This window comes from Otolemur garnettii, unplaced genomic scaffold, assembly GCF_000181295.1.
Source record: "Otolemur garnettii isolate 467f Iridium unplaced genomic scaffold, OtoGar3 scaffold00104, whole genome shotgun sequence".
In the NCBI taxonomy this organism is placed as follows: Eukaryota; Metazoa; Chordata; class Mammalia; order Primates; family Galagidae; genus Otolemur; species Otolemur garnettii.
In genome coordinates, this window is record NW_003852499.1 from 7,138,325 (window position 1) to 7,156,353 (window position 18,029).

General features: G+C 37.8%; 1 protein-coding gene and 1 pseudogene across 6 annotated transcripts in view; one reads left to right on the forward strand and one right to left on the reverse strand.

Annotated features, from left to right (window-relative positions):
- WNK1 (WNK lysine deficient protein kinase 1) overlaps window positions 1–18,029 on the forward strand; it is a 167,084-nt gene that overhangs the window by 31,658 nt on the left and 117,397 nt on the right. The gene's annotated exons all lie outside the window — the stretch shown is intronic.
- On the reverse strand, window positions 11,681–16,696 carry LOC105887669 (annotated as a pseudogene).

Below are 18,029 nucleotides of genomic sequence, written 5' to 3' on the forward strand. Positions count from 1 at the left end.
CCTCCCAAGTAGCTGGGACTACAGGTGCCTGCCACAATGCCTGGCTATTTTTTGGTTGCAGCCATCATTGTTGTTTGGTGGGCTGGGCTGGATTTGAACCTGCCAGCTCAGGTGTATGTGGCTGCTGTCGTAGCTGCTTGAGCCACAGATGCTGAGCCACCATCATAATTTTTAACTTCCAGGAGATCTGTTTTTAATAATTGCCTTTTGTTTTTGTGTATTTAAGATTCTCTTTATAGGCTCTCCCCCACTCCCCCACTTTCTGATTTGTTACAGAGCTTCTACTTTTTCTGAGTTACTTTCTTGTTCATTACTGATTTTAGTTGCTCTTTAATTTTAAATGCTTTGGGTAATCTCATGAGCCTTGGTTATCCAAGTTTGAGTTGGGCATTGAAAAACTGACAGGAAATATAGTAGGTGGAGTTTGTTGATGATGTGCCTCAGCATGATATAGGCTGTTTAAATATTTAGATCTTCTTCATTTAGGCTAGTTAAATCTTTAGTCTTATTGCCTGGGGCCAAAGTAGATCTTATAGTTCACGTGATTTCTACTTTAGAGATTTATAATAACTTTATAGTCTACTACACATACATATTGGTGTTTTATTTTATTTTATTACCATGTTTCCCCGAAAATAAGACACTATTTTTTATTTATTTTTTCTGAAGAAGACACACTAGGTCTTATTTTCAGGGGATGTCTTCCTCTCCCCACTGAAATGCATGGCATTTCTATGCAGCATATCTGCATAGCCACACCCATCACTAGGTCTTATTATCAGGGTAGAGCTTATATTTAGCAAATGCATAGAAATCCTGGTAGTGCTTATTTTTTGGGTAGGTCTTATTTTCGGGGAAACACGGTCTTATTTTTTTGAGACAGAGTCTCACTGTGTCACCTTTAGTAGAGTGCTGGGGCAACACAGCTCACAGCAACCTCAAACTCTTGGGCTTAAGTGATTCTCTTGCTTCAGCCTCTCAAGTAGCTGGGACTATAGGCACCTGCCACAGTGCCCAGCTATTTTTATGTTGCACTTGTCATTGTTGTTTTAGCTGGCCGAGGCCAGGTTTGAACCCGCCAGCCTCAGTGTACGTGGCGGGTGCCCTACTCACTGAGCTATGAAACAAAACTTAACGTTTTGTGTTACTTTTCATTGACTAGAATTTGCATTTTCCTGACTGAGATTTGGGAGCTGAGAATGCACATTGCATATTGTAGGTTCAAAGAAGTCCTGCATTGAAGAAAACTGTTTAACTTAGTTCAGTCTTTTTTAGTCCAGCATTTGACTCCTCAACTCTTTCTACCTTACACAAACACACTGGCACAGTTAAATCAAGGAACACAGAATGACAACAAGTTTGCTCAGATTAGACACTTGAAAGGTCAAGAATCCATTCTCAGCCTTGCATATAGTAATTGTTAAGATGGAGTGGGGAAAGTTCTGTGATAAAAGGTTTTTTTTTTTTTTTTCCTGTATTTCTGCTTTGATAAAGTGTCTTGTGAAAGCATACAGAGTTTTCAGGGTGTTCTTATAATCCTGTCATAAGAGATAGAGCAATTCTCGGTAGATTAGATTCAATTATGTCATCAAAGATCTTTGTGCCATTTTCAGCATGTATTTCATAGTGCCATTTTAGAGACAAAAATGTAGAAATCTAAAAAGATGAAGTGATTAGCTTGAGATCATTTGGTTAGTAGAAAGCTAGATTTAGCCAATTCTTCTAGGGAAATGAATTGCCGCTACAATAGTGAAAAAAAAATAGGAAATGTGCTATGTTTAGATTTTAGAGACAATTCTGTTTAAGGTATTTCTAATCTAGGTTGGGCACAGTGGCTCACGCCTGTAATCTTAGCACTCTGGGAAGCTGAGGCAGGTAGATTGCTTGAGAGCCCAGGATTGCTGTGAGCTATGACACCATAGCACTCTACCCAGGGTGACAGTGAGACTCTCCCTCAATTAATTAATTAATTTCTAATTTAAGGACAGCCTAATATTTTTTAAAGGGGTACAAAACTTTTTTAAAGAATTGGCAGATTGTAGTACCCACAGTATTATAATAATTAAGTAACATACTTGGAATAAAAATCTATAAATGTCAGTAATAGAATTTTACTGCTTTTAAAACTGTGAAAGTATAATAAAAGTTTTATACTAAGAAAAAGAGATATAACATTAACTATAAGAATAATGAGGCACACCTGGAAATGTTCTGTGTAAACAGAAAATTTTAATAAGACCAGAATGCTCTTATAAATAATGGCTCTTTATAACACTTAAGTGAAAATTTTTTTTATTCAACATGGTCTTTAATTTATGTAAAACATAGATCTGTGCTTTTCTAAAATATTCTTTTTGGTTTAAGCTAATACTTGACCTTAGAGGTTCTTTGAGGAAGTTCCTTTTTTTCCAAAAAGGTTACATTCTGTATCTAACCTGTCAACCTAAAATGAAAAGCCACTTAAATTTATCACTTTTTTTTTTTTTTTTTTTTTTTTTGTGGAGACAGAGTCTCACTCTATTGCTCTCTGTGGCATCACAGCTCACAGCAACCTCCATATCTGGGGCTTATGCGATTCTCCTGCCTCAGTCTCCCGAGTAGCTGGAACAATAGGTGCCTGCCAAAACACTGGGCTATTTTTTTGTTGCAGTTTGGCCGGGTCGGGTTTGAACCCACCACCCTTGGTATATGGGGCCGGTGCCCTATGCACTGAGCCACAGGCACTACCCAATTTATTACATTTTTATTACTGATTTACTTTGTGATAGATGATGAAGAGAGCAGATGAAATTGTGTTGCTGAGTGTTTTGGCCTATGCAGCTGCTTGGGAAGGTTGAGACCTGGCTGGAAGATTCTTTTGAGTCCAGAAATTTGAGACTGCATTAAGCTGTGATCATGACACTGTGCTGTAGCCTAGGCAACAGAGGGAGACTTTGTCTCTTTAAAAAAAGAATTACTTAACACAGGACATTGTACTTAAAAGATATAACATTAACTATTAATATAATAATATAATTGATATTGCCCTTTCTTGATAATTTTCTTATTTCTAATCTTAAATTGAGGGAAGATGCTTGCTGTTTTTATTTTTATAATACATACAGTGATACAAGTCATTTATTAGTTTGTTCAAGTTTAATACACTTAATAATGCCCCCACTTTCACCTCCCAATTTTAATTGGGAAGTTTTACTCTACTCAGGTCTTATAGCCAGAGTACCCACAATGGAGAAAGGAAATTCCCAGTGCACCGAACTGTCAGTCTGTCTTGCCTTTTGTCCCCTCTTAGCCCTAAATATAGGAACTTTCTTGATTATCTGGGTTATACCTAAACACTGCTGCTCCCATACTTCAGCTCGTAAAAGCGAGAGAGTTTGTCAAGGAAAGTTTTTTGGAAGAAATTAGCCACATGAAATAGGAGAGAGAAATAATGTATGTTGTAAGCTGAGAAAGAACAAAGGTTAAAAGAGCTTGGCCCAGAACTACAGTAGTGTGTGTATTAGTTCTAAGTAATAAACATTTCCATTTTTGTGACATTGTTATTCTTGTAAGAAAAAACATATAAAGAAGAGGAATATATTTACACTGTTTAAGATTAAAGCCATATGTAAATATTTACCCCAGATTCTGGGGTTTTTTTTTTTTGCTTCTACACTCTTGCTTTTACTTTTTTGCCCAGCAGTAACCGTGTGTTTGTATGTGTTTCCAGTTCTTCATGCATTTATACAAATATATGCCCACATTTTTGAAAATTATATAAACATCTTATTCTGTGACTCACTTTCCTCTTTTAACTCATAGAGTTCTTATAGAGTTCTTAGAAGCTCTAGAGAAGTCTTGAGGACAGGAGACACAATTTGTATTCAAATACCACTAATGTTCTGTTTTCTTCTTTTATAAAATGAGAATAGCGACAGCATCTGTCTTTTTTTTTTTGAGACAGTTTCACTGTGTCGCCCTCAGTAGAGTGCTGTTGCATCACAGCTCACAGCAACCTCAAACTCTTGGGCTTAAGCAATCCTCTTGCCTCAGCCTCCCAAGTAGCTGGGACTACAGGTGCCTGCCACAACGCCCAGTTGTTTTTTTGTTGTTGTAGTTACCCCTGTTGTTTGGCAGTCCAGGGTTAGGTTCAAACCCGCCAGCCCTGGTATATATAGCTGGTGCCCTAGCTGCTGAGCTATAGGCGCCCAGCTAACATCTGTCTTTTAAAGTTATTACAAAGACTAAATAAGATTACTTGTGGACTCCTTAGCTTGGTAAACTAACACATGGTAACTACTTTTATTAGTAAAATCAAGGATATGGTACTTCTATAGCATCCTTCTACACCTAGGAAATAAACTTGAAGCAATAGCATATAATCAGCCAGCCCTCTAAATCTAGAAAGTAAGATCTTCATGGGGCTTAGCAGTAATGACTATTATTAATTGAAGGATTTTTTTATGAAGAGTAAGTCACACCTTTTCCCTATGTTTTTTATGGTATAACTTTATAAAGCAGAGTTTGCCAAAGTTGGATGAACTGAAAAGTCTATAAAATTATAAAGGAGGAAACATGTTGGTCTTCCCTAAGTGTACTACTAATATAGTAAAGCAAGGAGACTGCCTAGTAAATTTAGGTTCAATATAAAGGTAGTATTTCCTCAGTGGCTAATAACTACTGGAAATAATTTTGATAACAGTCTTTTTAAAGGATTGAGATAATAGAGATTCATGTAGGATAATAGTAAGTATGTTTTTAGGACTATATCCATAATCACTTCTAAAAGAAATGGACCAATTGCAGGACCAGTTGTATGAAGTGTCTCACATCTGTAATCTTAGCATTCTCGGAGTCTGAGGCAGGAGGATTGCTTGAAGTTAGGAGTTCAAGACCATCCTGAGCAAGAGTGAAACCCTGTTCTACAAAAAATAGAAAAATTAGGTAGGCGCAGTGGTGGGTGCCGATAGTCCCAGCTGCTTGGGAGGCTGGGGCAGGAGTAAGACCTTGACAGAGGTCAAGACCAACAGTCCCAACTGCTTGGGAGGCTGGGGCAGGAGTAAGACCCTGACAGAGCAAGACTTTGTCTCAAAAAAAAAAAAAAAAGGAGAAGAAAAGAAATAAGCATTTCTTCTATGTTTCTTCTCTGGCTCTGAGATAGTATACTAGATTAGGACTGTAGATTTGACTAACTGTGTCAATTCTTAAATCTGTATTATGGTTTGTATTATTTTATTATTTATTTGCTTTTATAGTTTTTATAAGTATTCTAAAATTAACCTGTTTAAACTGCAGAATTCAGTGGCTTAAAAAAATTCAGAATCTTGTAACCAGCATACTTTCAGACCGTTTTCATCATCTATCCCCCCTCCCTGTTGGAAAACATCTAACCCTGGTTTCCCTCAACTTCCCCAGCTATGGATAACCACCAACCTAATTTCTGTGTCTAGAGTTGCCTATTCTGGGCACTATATAGAAATGGAACAATATAATGTTTGGTCCTGTGTAACTGGCTTCTTTTACTTAGGGCAGTGTTTCTAGTGTTCACCCATGTTGTAGTATGGATGAGAATATCATTCTTTTTATTGAATAGTTTTCATTGTATGGATATACAACATTGTGTTCATCTATCAGTTGATTGACATTTGTGTTGTTTCCATTTTTTGGTTACTATAAACAGTACTTCTGTAAACATTCATTTACACATTTTTTGTATAAACATATGCTTTTATTTCTCCTGGGCAGATACTGCAAAGTGGAATTGTCTGGTCATATGGTAACTCTGTTGAACTTTTGAAGGAATTGCCAACCTGTTTTTCAAGGTAGCCTCACCATTTCATTGTCATCAGCAATGAATGAAGGTTCAAATTTCTCCGCATCTATGTTAATACTTGTCTTTATCTCTTTTTTATTTTAGCCATCAAATGGTATCTTACCCTGGTTTTGGTTTGCATTTCTGTAAGGATTAATAATGTTGAACATCTTTTTTATGGCCTTTTTATATCTATTCAGATCTATTCAAATCCTTTGCCCATTTTTAAATTGAGTTTGGTTTTTTATTATAGAATTGTAAGAATTCTCTACATAAACTGGATAGAAGTCCATTAGAGGTGTATGGCTTATAAACATTTTCTCCAGTTCTTCTGATTGTCTTTTCACATTCTTGAAACACTCACATTTTAACGTGAAACACACAAGACTTTAATTTTTTTTTAGTATTTTTTTAATATCGACCAGATTTTGCTTTGACATTGTCCAGGCTGGAGTACAGTGGCAGGTAACCTAGAACACCTGGGCTCAAGTGATCTTTTTGCCTCAGCCTCCCCAATAGTTGCGACCATAGACATACCCTGCTAATTTTTAAATTTTTTATAGAGACAGAATCCCCTGTGTTGCTCAGTCTGGTCTGAACTCCTGACTTCAACTGATCCTTCTGCCTTGGCTTCCCAAAGTGGGATTACAGGTGTGAGCCAACATGCCCAGCCATGCCTTTAATTTTGATGGAGTAAAATTTATTTTTTCTTTCATTACTTGCAATTTTATTTTTTATTTTATTTTATTTATTTATTTTTGAGACAGAATTTCACTAGGTCACCCTTGTTAGAGTGCCATGGCGTCACACTCACAGCAACCTCAAACTCTTGGGCTTAAGCAATTCTGTTGCCTCAGCCTCCCAAGTAGCTGGGACTATAGGCCCCCACCACAATGCCCAGCTATTTTGTTTTTTTGTAGTTGTCGTTGTTTAGCAGGCCTAGGCCGGGTTCGAAACCTGCCAGCCCTGGCATATGTGGCTAGCACCCTAACCACTGAGCTATAGGCGCTGAGCCTACTTGTGCTTTTAGATGCACGTCTGTGAAACCATGCCTAACCCAAGGTCACAAAGATTTACTCCTGTGTTTTCTAAGTGTTTTGTAATTTTTTATCTCTTACATTAAGTTCTCTAATCCATTTATTTTTCTATGCAGTATGAGTAAGAGAATTTCATTCTTTTAGAAGTAGACATTTGTCCCAGCCCCACTTGTTTAAAAGACTGTTTTTCTCTTTTTGAATTATTGTGTCACCTTCGTTGAAAATTAATTGATCATAAATGTTAGGGCTTATTTCTGGACTTTCCCTTCCTGTTGATCTATTTGTCTCTGGTTGTGCTAGTACCAGCATTGCCTTCTAAGTAGTACTTTGTGTAGTAAGACCATGAGGTATGAGTTCTCCAACCTTGTTCTTATTCACATTGTTTTTGACTTCTGGATCCTTTGCATTTACATGTGATCAGTAGTTAATTTTCACACACCTAAAATAGGCTTATTTGGGGAAGGGAGTGGGGAGTGGTCAGGATTGCATTGAATCTAAATCAGTTTGGATGAGTATTGTCATCTGTCTTCTGAAGCATAGTATATTTTATTGTGGTAAAATATAAAATTTACGGTTTTAAAAAATGTATTCTATATCCTGAATTTTTTGTTTCTCTGAGGTATCAACCCATCCTCACTTCTTTTTTTTGTGGCATGAATATTTTATCCTTGCAGGTTCCTCAAGTGATAATCTGTAATTGACTGCTAATACTTAAAAATGAAGCTTACAGGGGCAGGGAGGGCATTGCTCAGTGTTAGGGCACTGGCCACGTGTTCCAGGGTTGATGGGTTCAAACCCCACCTGGGCCTGCTAAACAGAACAACAACAAAAATAGCCAGGGTTTGTAGCGGGTGCCTGTAGTCCAGCTACTAGGGAAGCTGAGGCAAGAGACTGTCTTGAGCTCAAGAGTTTGAGGTTGCTGTAAGCTATGACTCTACAGCACTCTCCTGAAGGTGATAAAGTGAGACTTTGTCTCAAAAAAAAAAAAAAAATGAAGCTTACTATGAACTCTAAATATGGATGATCTTGCCAATGGTCCAATTTTATTCTCAGTTCAGGAAATTCCCAAAATAATACAATGGTGAGATTTTATTCTGGGATGCTAACTAACTTCTCTAATTGCCTGACTAGTTGTTGATATCTTTAGAAGTAGAATCTAATTTCCCCTCCTATCTAAGGATAAACTTGTGGCTGAGTATAGTCGTCTTCTAATAAAAGTAAATTTATTAAAAGCTATAGAAGCTCCTGCTGGGCAGACTGGCAAGGGACAATGCTACAAAATTTAAGAATTAAATGTCTTTTGAAAATTAATGTGTTTTTATACTAAATATTGAAGGTGGTTAGGTTTTCAGAATCCAACTTGATAGAGATTCTTTTTCTTTTCTTTGATCTCATGTCTCATTTCTGCTTTACTAGCCTCTCAGTGTTTTTGAGAAAAGTATTTGGCTTCCTGCTTAGGTACTCTCCTACTGTATTTTCAGCTTTTACTTCTTGGGCCAGAATTTCAACATTGTGTCTGCCTCTCTCATCTTCTTTATTTATTGTTTAGTATTTATTTATTTCTGTAACTTCTTTGAATTATGATACTCAGGTCTTGATGGAAAGTTGGTAGAAGTAAATGAAGTAAGATGGGGGCGGCACCTGTGGCTCAAAGGAGTAGAGCACCAGCCCCATATGCTGGAGGTGGTGGGTTCAAAAAAAAAGAAAGAAGGAAGATGTTTGTGCTGCCATTGTCAATTAGAAGCCTTTGCAAACCTCTTGAATCACTTTTCAATATGGAGGGACAAGCTTATTCCTTGGTGTCAACATGTTGTATAGCTCTTTGGTTGTTTGCTTAGCAGTGTTGAAAATTGAGCGGGGTGAGTATGTTCATATGTTTCGTTTGGGATGGCATCCCACTAGCAACTCCAAATAGAGCATTTCATAGTTTTCTTACTAAAATAATCATGAAATCAGGAATGAATGAAAGCCCCCAATCTTACTACAAAGACTGAAATTTGACAGACATAAAGAGGGAACTGGAAATAAGTGATACTAATGATGAGGCATACTGAATCAGATAAGAAATACTATATAGATTTCAGTTTATAGAATATATATCGATTTTATTTTTTGAAATGGAGACCTCTATACAACTCCTGGTCTATTGCCACTGTTTATTCAAAAGTCAGACTGGAATAACCAACACCAATACTAATTTAAGAGAATGCTAAAATAGATAATAAGTATAATGATGTATTGTAAATAAAAATATCAAGTAAATATTATAGTTGGCTATAAGTTTTGGCAAAAAATTGTGAAAATAGTAGGCAGATGATGGGAAATCTGAGCAACAGTTGCACTAAGTAACAGTTTGTTAGAAACTGGCAAAAATACCGCAGTCTATGCATATCACAGTTGTGAACATAAGAAGGAAATTTGACTTCCACTTGTGGTAGACGGTGGGGTCATAAACACTAAGTTTAGAAGACCTATCTTGTTCAGTGTAGAATTCCATTACGATTGATACAGAAATGGTTCTGGCTTGGTGAAGCCCTGATGCTAAATCTCTGATTTTGTTTCAGTCTTTTTTCCCTGTAAAAGTAAAAGAAAGCAATTAAAAAAAAAATTCTTCACTTAATTTTCAGTTTCTTCTTTGAATATAAGTTAGGAAATGTAACGGGTTGGAACTGACTGGGTTTAAAGGTTAAGATTGGGGAATTACAGTTTTTCTAACTGAAAATATTATGATTCTATGTAAAATGAAACTGCAGCGTCAAGATAGTAACAAGATACTTTTTTTTTTTTTGAGACAGAGTCTCATTATGTTGCCCTCAGTAGAGCGCTGTGGCATCACAGCTCACAGCAACCTCAAACTCTTGGGCTCAAATGATTCTCTTGCCTCAGCCTCCCATATAGCTGGGACTACAGGCACCGCCACAACACCTGGCTAAACAAAATACTTTTTTAAAAAGATAAAAATCTGTAATTTTATTAAAACAAAAACTGACAGTGTGGTATGAAGTTTACATTCCACAAATTTTTTTTTTTTAACAGAATCTCACTATGTCCCCCTTATTAGAGTGAGGTGGTGTTGCGGCTCACAGCAACCTCAAACTCTTGGGCTTAAGTGATTCTCTTACCTCAGCCTCCCGAGTAGCGGGGACTACAGGTGCCTGCCACAACACCTAGCTATTTTTTTGTTGCAGTTGTCATTGTTGTTTACCTGACCTGGCTCAGGTTCAAACCTGCCAGCCTGGGTGTATGTGGCTGGTGCCCTACCCACTGAGTGGGAAAGAAGGGAGATGAGTAGGTGCTGCTACGGGTGCCACCCCTAAATAAAGTTTTCACAGAAATCTAACATGTACCTACTTTACCAATGTAGCTCTAGTTGGCAAATCTAGATAATGTCAAGAACTGATGGTTCTTGGGATTCAAGACAGTGCATTTGGATATCATTAAATTCTTAGGTTTTTTTTTTTTTTTTTTTTTTGAGACAGAGTCTCACTTTGTCGCCCTTGGTAGGTGCTGTGGCGTCACAGCTCATAGCAACCTCCAACTCCCGGGCTTAGGCAATTCTCTTCTCAGCCTCCGGAGTAGCTGGGACCACAGGCACCCTTCAAAACGCCCGGCTATTTTTTGTTGGAGTTTGGCCAGGGCCGGGTTTGAACCCCGATATACGGGGTTGGCGCCCTACTCACTGAACCACATGTGCCACCCAAATTCTTAGGATTTTTTTTTTTTTTTTTTTTTTTGAGACAAAGCCTCAAGCTGTCCCCCTGGGTAGAGTACCGTGGCATTACAGCTCACAGCAACCTCCAACTCCTGGGCTCAAGCGAGTCTCCTGCCTCAGCCTCCCAAGTAGCTGGGACTACAGGTGCCCGCCACAACGCCTGGCTATTTTTTGGTTGCAGCCGTCATTGTTGTTTGGTGGGTCCGGGCTGGGGATTCGAACCCGCCACCTTAGGTGTACGTGGCTGGCACCTTAGCCGGTTGAGCTATAGGCGCTGAGCCAATTCTTAGGATTTTTAAAAAAATGTTTTTGTTTGTTGTGTTTTGCAGTGAAGCACTGTCCCAATATGAAAGTTTAATCTTCTCCTGAGATCAAGGCTTTTGAAATCATTCAACTCGTGAACTGTTTTGTTTTTGGGGTTTTTTTGCAGTTTTTGGCCAGGGCTGGGTTTGAACCCACCACCTCCGGCATATAGGGTGGTGCCCTACTCCTTGTCTTTCCTACTCTCTTATTTCCTGTACCACCCTCTTACCCAGTACCTCAGTAGTAGCTTGGTTGAACAAGTTGGTATTTATAACTGGAAAAGGGTCATCTTGTTTAATTTCAGGAATTAGCACCTATAAGACAGAATGATCTCCTAATGTATATATTCTTCAATAAAAGTTTTTCCCTCCTCAATAAGTTTCTACCTCCAAAATGACAGCTTTGATAAATTCCAAACTGGCTTAGTCTTTTGTGGGGAATAACATTAAGCTTAAGAAGGGCACATCTTGGCTAATAGTGCTATAGGCACTATTGGCTCAGGCATTCACAGCTTTTTAAATAGTCCTCATTTATGGTGCCAGTGACATTTTTCAAAAAAGGTGAAATATTATGAACATAGAAGCAAATCATTAATTGTCTATTTTTTCCATTATTTTATCATTTCCCTAGCTAGGCCCCAAATTTTAACCAAAATGATCCTACTCATCTCCCTTTTTTCCCACTCTGTTCTTCTCACCCCAAATAATACACCAGTAATAGCCAACTACATACATGCTACACTGTAAAAATGCAGAATTAACACTATTGGGAAGAAGGCTGTGGGTTGGGGAGATACTCTTAGCAGACCTACGGTTTTTGCTTTCCCACACACCCAATTCTGCAAGTTTCATTCTTTATAGAAGGCTTTTTGCTTTTCTTAGCAAAGTGCAGAAACAGTGTTGCCTTGAAACATTTATTCCCCTTCCACTCCACTGGGTGTGCAAACTATACAGCTTAAACAGCTTTAAAGCACTTTGGGCTGCTACAGGGCACAGAAACTAACCTGAGTCTTCAAAGGACATCTTCTTAAGCCACCTCTGTCTTGTCTAGACAAGTAAAATTCCTTCTCACTTGAAACCCACAGTCAGATGTGGCAGGGGCTGGTACTTCAGGAAAGTTAATTCTTGTCATCTTTTTTGTCATCATCCTCCAAGGGGTAGGAATGCCACATCAGCCTTTCTTCATAGAAGGATATGACAACCTGTGGGCACTTGACATTGGCTTCCTTGGCAGGGACCAGGTCAGCCTCATCATGAGTTTTTCCATTTCATCAGGAACATGAGCTCTCCACTGGAGTCTGTGACTCCAATAATCTGCTCTAGCTCCAAACCCCAGGGAATGCCTCGTGGCTTTTCAGACTCTTCTTTCTTCTCCTTTGGTTTGTTCTCCTCTCCCTTATCTTTAGAATCAGAATCAGCTTTGTGCTTGCCTCCCTCTGATTTATCTGTCTCATGTACTGTTTTCTGTGATTCCAGAAACTCAGTAATGAGGTTGGGGCAATCCAAGTTCTATTCTGGCTCCCATGTGTTGTCCTCATCTGAGAAACCCTTCTACTTCAGGAGGTCCTCCACCTTGCCCATTACCACTCAGTGGTTGAGAACTTTTTACACCACATATTCCTCTACCTCCTCTATGTTCTTCTTTTGTTTCTTCCCCCATAGTACTCAATGGCTTTCTGGTATAGAGGGTAACACTGCAAAGCAGCACCCTAAAACCTGAGTGGAATCAGTGCATTGGTGTTGAGCCTGCTGGGGAAGTAGTGTTTAGGAAAACAACAAGCTAGGTAGCTGCGGTGAAGCTCCTCAGTTATGAAGCATACCGCAAGCTCCAGCCAATGATCCTCTTCCTAAATAAGACTTGCGGAGCTGCAGTTTATTTTCTTTTTGTTAGACTTTCCAGACAGCCTGAGGCCATACATAAATGCAGCGAGAACTAGTTTCATGAAATTAGGTGAATATGTGGAACAAATAAGAGTCTTTCTCCATACTATCCATATTTTGAACATGGTGAATAAGATTTAGCCCTAAAAAGTTGTGCATTCTTTTATTCCTGGATTGATAAGCAGCTCCTAAAAGTATGCTAATTTAAAGGTTAGTTTTATGTATTATAAACTGTACTTAGATAAATAATGATAACTTTGAAAATTAACGATATTCTTGATTTGATGAGGAAATAATTCAGTCATATTCTGAGAATGGTTTTCTTGTTGGGGTAGGAAGTCTGAATTTTGCAAAAAACTAGGTTTAGAAATACAGAGATAGCATTCATATGCAAATCAAAACAGGAGTATTGAATGTCATTCATGAATAAAAACATATTTTGTAAAACTATAAGAATCTAAAGTAGCATGAAAAACGCCGTATTCCAGGCAGTGGCTAGTTCAGGGGAGAGGGAGAGAGGAATGGTGGAGATCTTATTATTTCATAGAAAAAAATTCAAAGGAAATATGGCAAAACATTAAGAGGTAACAAATATGGGAGGTGCATACTTAGGTATTTATATGCAAATAGAATACAAAAGTTTAGAAACGTTTATATAAATTTTAAAAATACGTAATTCTCATGGTTATCTAACAATTTTTAAAAAGACATATTAGGGGCGCCCACGGTAACTGGTTAGGGTGCCAGCCACATGTTCTGGGTCTGGTGGGTTCAAACCCCGGCCGGGCCTGCTAAACAACAAAAATATGGCAGGATGTTGTGATGAGCACCTATAGTTCCAGCTACTAGGGAGGCTGAGGCAAGAGAATCACTTCAGTCCAAGAGTTGGAGGTTGCTATGAGCTGTGACTCCAGCGCACTCTACCAAGGATGACAAATTGAGACTCTGTCTCCAAAAAAAAATATATATATATATGTGTGTGTGTGTGTGTGTGTGTGTGTGTGTACTAAAGCAAATCTGTTGGGGGAAATGACAGTTGTATTAAGCTGTAAGAGTAATATTAATACAGGCAACTCTAGTGTCCACTTACATTTATCAAGAGGTCAGTATGGAGACAGAATTATTTACTTGCTTTGCAAATAAGAAAATATGAAAGTTTAACTTTTATTTAGGGTATGATATGAGAACTGGTAGACATCATTTTTCTCAGGTGGATCAAGTACTTAACCTAGTATAAGCATTAGGACATTTATGCCTTTGAAGTTCTCAGTGTGCTTCTTCTCAGTGTCCTCCCTCTATCCTGAATTTTTTATTTTATTTACTTGCCTTTAAGTATCAAGAGCAAGTTTCCTCAAAATCAAGCCCATTTTTGGGTAGTAACATATATAACATACATTTACATTTTAAACATTTTTTATTAAGCGTACAATTCACTGGCATTAAGCACATTTCACAGTATTGTGTAATTACTCCCATCCATATTCAGAACCTTTTTAATCATCCTCAACTGAAACTCTACTCATTAAATGCTAACTCACTGTCACCCACTTCCCCCAGCCACTAGTAACCTCTTTTCTGTTTTCTGTCTTTATGAAATTGCCTGTTCTAATATAAGTAGACTGATACAATATTTACCTCTTTGTGTCTGGGTTATTAACTTAAAATAATATACTTAAAGTTTATGTAAGTTGTAGCATGTGTCAAAATTTTATTCCTTTTTAAGATTAAACAGTATTGCATTGTATGTATTTTATTGTCTATTCAACTGTTGATGGACACAGGAATCATTTCTACCCTTAGGCTATTGTGAATAATGCTGCTGTGAACATTGGTATACAAGTATCTGAGTCCCTGCTTTAGATTCTTTTGAGCATACATTTTACACTCAGAAGTGAAATTGCTGGATCAAATGCTAAATTTTTTTTTTTTTTTTTTTTTGAGATGATCTTGCTCTGTTACCTGGGTTAGAGTACAGTGGTGTCATCCTATAGCTCACTGCAGCCTCAAATTCTTGGGCTCAAGTTATCCTCCTGTCTCCATGTCTAGAATAGGTAGAACTGCAGGCCTGGGCCACCATATTTGGCTAATTTTTCTGTTGTTTGTAGAGAGACTGGCCTCAAACTTCTGCCACAAGTGGTCCTACCCTCTCAGCCTCCTCAGCAGTGCTGGGATTACAGACATGAGCCACCATGCAGCTGATATGATAATTCTATATTTAACTTTTTGCAAAATGATTACACTCTTTTCCACACTGATTGCACCATTTTATGATCCCAGAAATGCACACAGATTCCATTTGTCTATGTTCTTGCCAGTTTTTTCTTACTCTCTTTTTTTGGATGGGGGCATAACAGGCATCCTAGATGGTATGAAGTGGTACCTGATTAGTTGGCATATTTTAAAGGAGAAAGGATGCTTCCTTAATGTGACTTAAATTATTAAAATATTACACATGTACACATGTAAATAGAAAACAAAATATACATTTCTTGTGCTTTATGGACCTTATATAGCAAAATAAGATTTTTAAAAAATTATTCTGTATGTTAAAAGAAATAAGTCTGGCATCTCTCTCAGTTACCATTTACAGAAAAAAAGATTTTTAAAAATTATTCTGTATGTAACTGAAATCCATGCTGCATTGAAAAGCAGTGTTTCCAACTGTTTTATTCTCCACTTGAATAAAGGTTTTAATTTCTGTATTCTGACACCCAACAATTAGTATCACATTTTAAGATGCCAAGGTCTTTGCTAAGTCACTGTGGTGCAGAAAATGGTAAGAAGGGAGTACTCCAATATTGACTTAAAATTTTTTTTTTTTTTTTTTGAGACAGAGCCTCAAGCTGTCACCCTACGTAGAGTGCTGTAGCATCACAGCTCACAGTAACCACCAACTCCTGGGCTTAAGTGATTCTCTTACCTCAGCCTCCCACGTAGCTGGGACTATAGGCGCCCACCATAGTGCCTGGCTATTTTTTGGTTGTAGTTGTCATTGTTGTTTGGCAGGCCCAGGCTGGATTCGAACCTGCCAGCTCTGGTGTATATGGCTGGTGCCTTAGCCGCTTGAACCTTAGGTGCTGAGCCAATCTAAAATATTTTAATCAAGAATTCCAAACACTTCTCTCCACTCCTTTTTTTTTTTGAGACATAATCTTACTTTGTCTCTCTGGGTAGAATGCTGTGGTGTCATAGCTCACAGCAACCTCAAACTATTGGGGCTCAAATGATCCTCTTGCCTCAGCCTCCCAAGTAGCTGGAACTACAGGAATGTGCCACAACACCCGGCTAGTTTTTTCTATTTTTAGTAGAGGTGGAGTCTCATTCTTGCTCAGAGTAGTCTTGAACTCCTCAGCTCAAGCAATCCACCCACCTTGGCCTCTCAAGAGTGCTAGGATTATAGGTGTGAGCCACTGCACCTGGCCTCTCCACCCATGTTTTGATAGGTGTTGTTAATTTAGCAATAAAATTCTGAATATTGCTAAAAATAAAATATTTCAGAAGTTTAAATGTTGAGGACTAGGTTTTTTGGAAGTACAGTTGTTAGCTTATAAAGCGAAAAATTCAAGTTTAATTAATGAAAACAGTCTTAGTCACATAAGTAGTTTGGGAGATTTGCTTCTGAGCAAATAAACTAAGCAACAGAAAAATAATGAATAGGAATGGATGGGACTACTAATTCAGAAAATACTGAAATACGAGGTTAAAGAGAGACAGTGTCTGTTAGAGGATGTTTAACTTCTTACAAGCAAAGGACTGAAGCTGTACCAATTGTTATAAGGTCATTGTACCAAACATAGCATTGTGTTTCTCACTCAAGAAGAAATTACATCAAGAAATTGTCTATTGAATATTACTATTTGGGTGGTAATGAGATAAACAATTATTTTAGTTGTTGGTTGGCCTCACCCCCTTGCAGTCTGAAACTGCAGGTTATGGAATGTCATGCGATATCACATACCTTGGTTTTGTTCATTTAGTCTGTCCAAACAACTTAATGGAGGTGGAAAGAAATGAATGAAATGAATAGAGTGGGTTAGCTGTATCAGCTGTAGTTTGTACTAAAAGGTAATGAATGCTGCAATTGGAACAGTATGTCAAGGCCCCAGGAGCATCCAACTTGATGATGCTGGAGAGAAGGTTCTAAAAAACAACTGTGGTTAATATATTCTAAATCTTATTTGATGCTTTATTGCTATTTTTAATACTACATTTCAACTTTCTGTCATTGTCTTTATGGTAATTTGATTAACAGTGGCAATATGTAACTAACATGCGGTTCCTCTTATTTTACTTTCAGCTATAATTTAGTAAAGTACCTAGTCCTTTTCAGTAATCCTTAGTTAATATCAACATGGATCTTCTGAGAAAAAACTATCTTAGAACCAGTACAAAATTTTTAGGGTCTGTTTGTGTAGTATAGTGAACAGAACATGAACTTTGAACCAAATCTCCATTTAATTATTGGTTCTCCTTTTCATGTGACTTCGAAGGGAATATTAAATTTCTTTTTCTTTTTTTTTTTTTTTTGAGACAGAGTCTCAAGCTGTCACCCTGGGTAGAGTGCCATGGCATCATAACTCATAGCAACCTCCAACTCTTGGGCTTAAGCGATTCTCTTGCTTCAGCCTCCCAAGTAGCTGGGACTACAGGCGCCCACTACAATGCCCAGCTATTTTTTGGTTGTAGTTGTCACTGTTGTTTGGCAGGCCTGGGCTGGATTCCAAACTGCCAGCTTTGGTGTATGTGGCTGGCGCGCTAGCCACGTGAGCTACAGGTGCCAAGCCGGAATATTAAATTTCTGAGTCTATTCAGCTGTAAAATAAAGTAACATTACCTATTATCTCACAGGATTTTTCTGAGAAATAAAGTAAAGCAGCTCAATAGTAAATTAAGCACACACTTGACAAATACCATAAAAACCAAATCCTTTTGGTTTCTGTGCTAATGTTTTGATCTACTTTACTGTTAACTTATAGTTTTGAGTGCTAAAATAATGTACTTCTCTGACATTTTATGAAATTTTTCTAGATAAAATAGGAAGGATTTAGTTATAGGTGGAACAATTTGATAAATTATAGAAAGCCCCAAATTATGTTTAGAGTTTTTTCCCACTTAGTTGATAATCCATTCTCACTCAACTTTCTTTTTTCTTTCTTTCTTTTTTTTTTAGAGACAGAGTCTCACTTTATTGCCCTCCGTAGAGTGCCATGGCGTTACACAGCTCACAGCAACCTCCAACTCCTGGGCATAAGCAATTCTCTTGCCTCAGCCTTTCGAGTAGCTGGGACTACAGGCGCCCACTACAA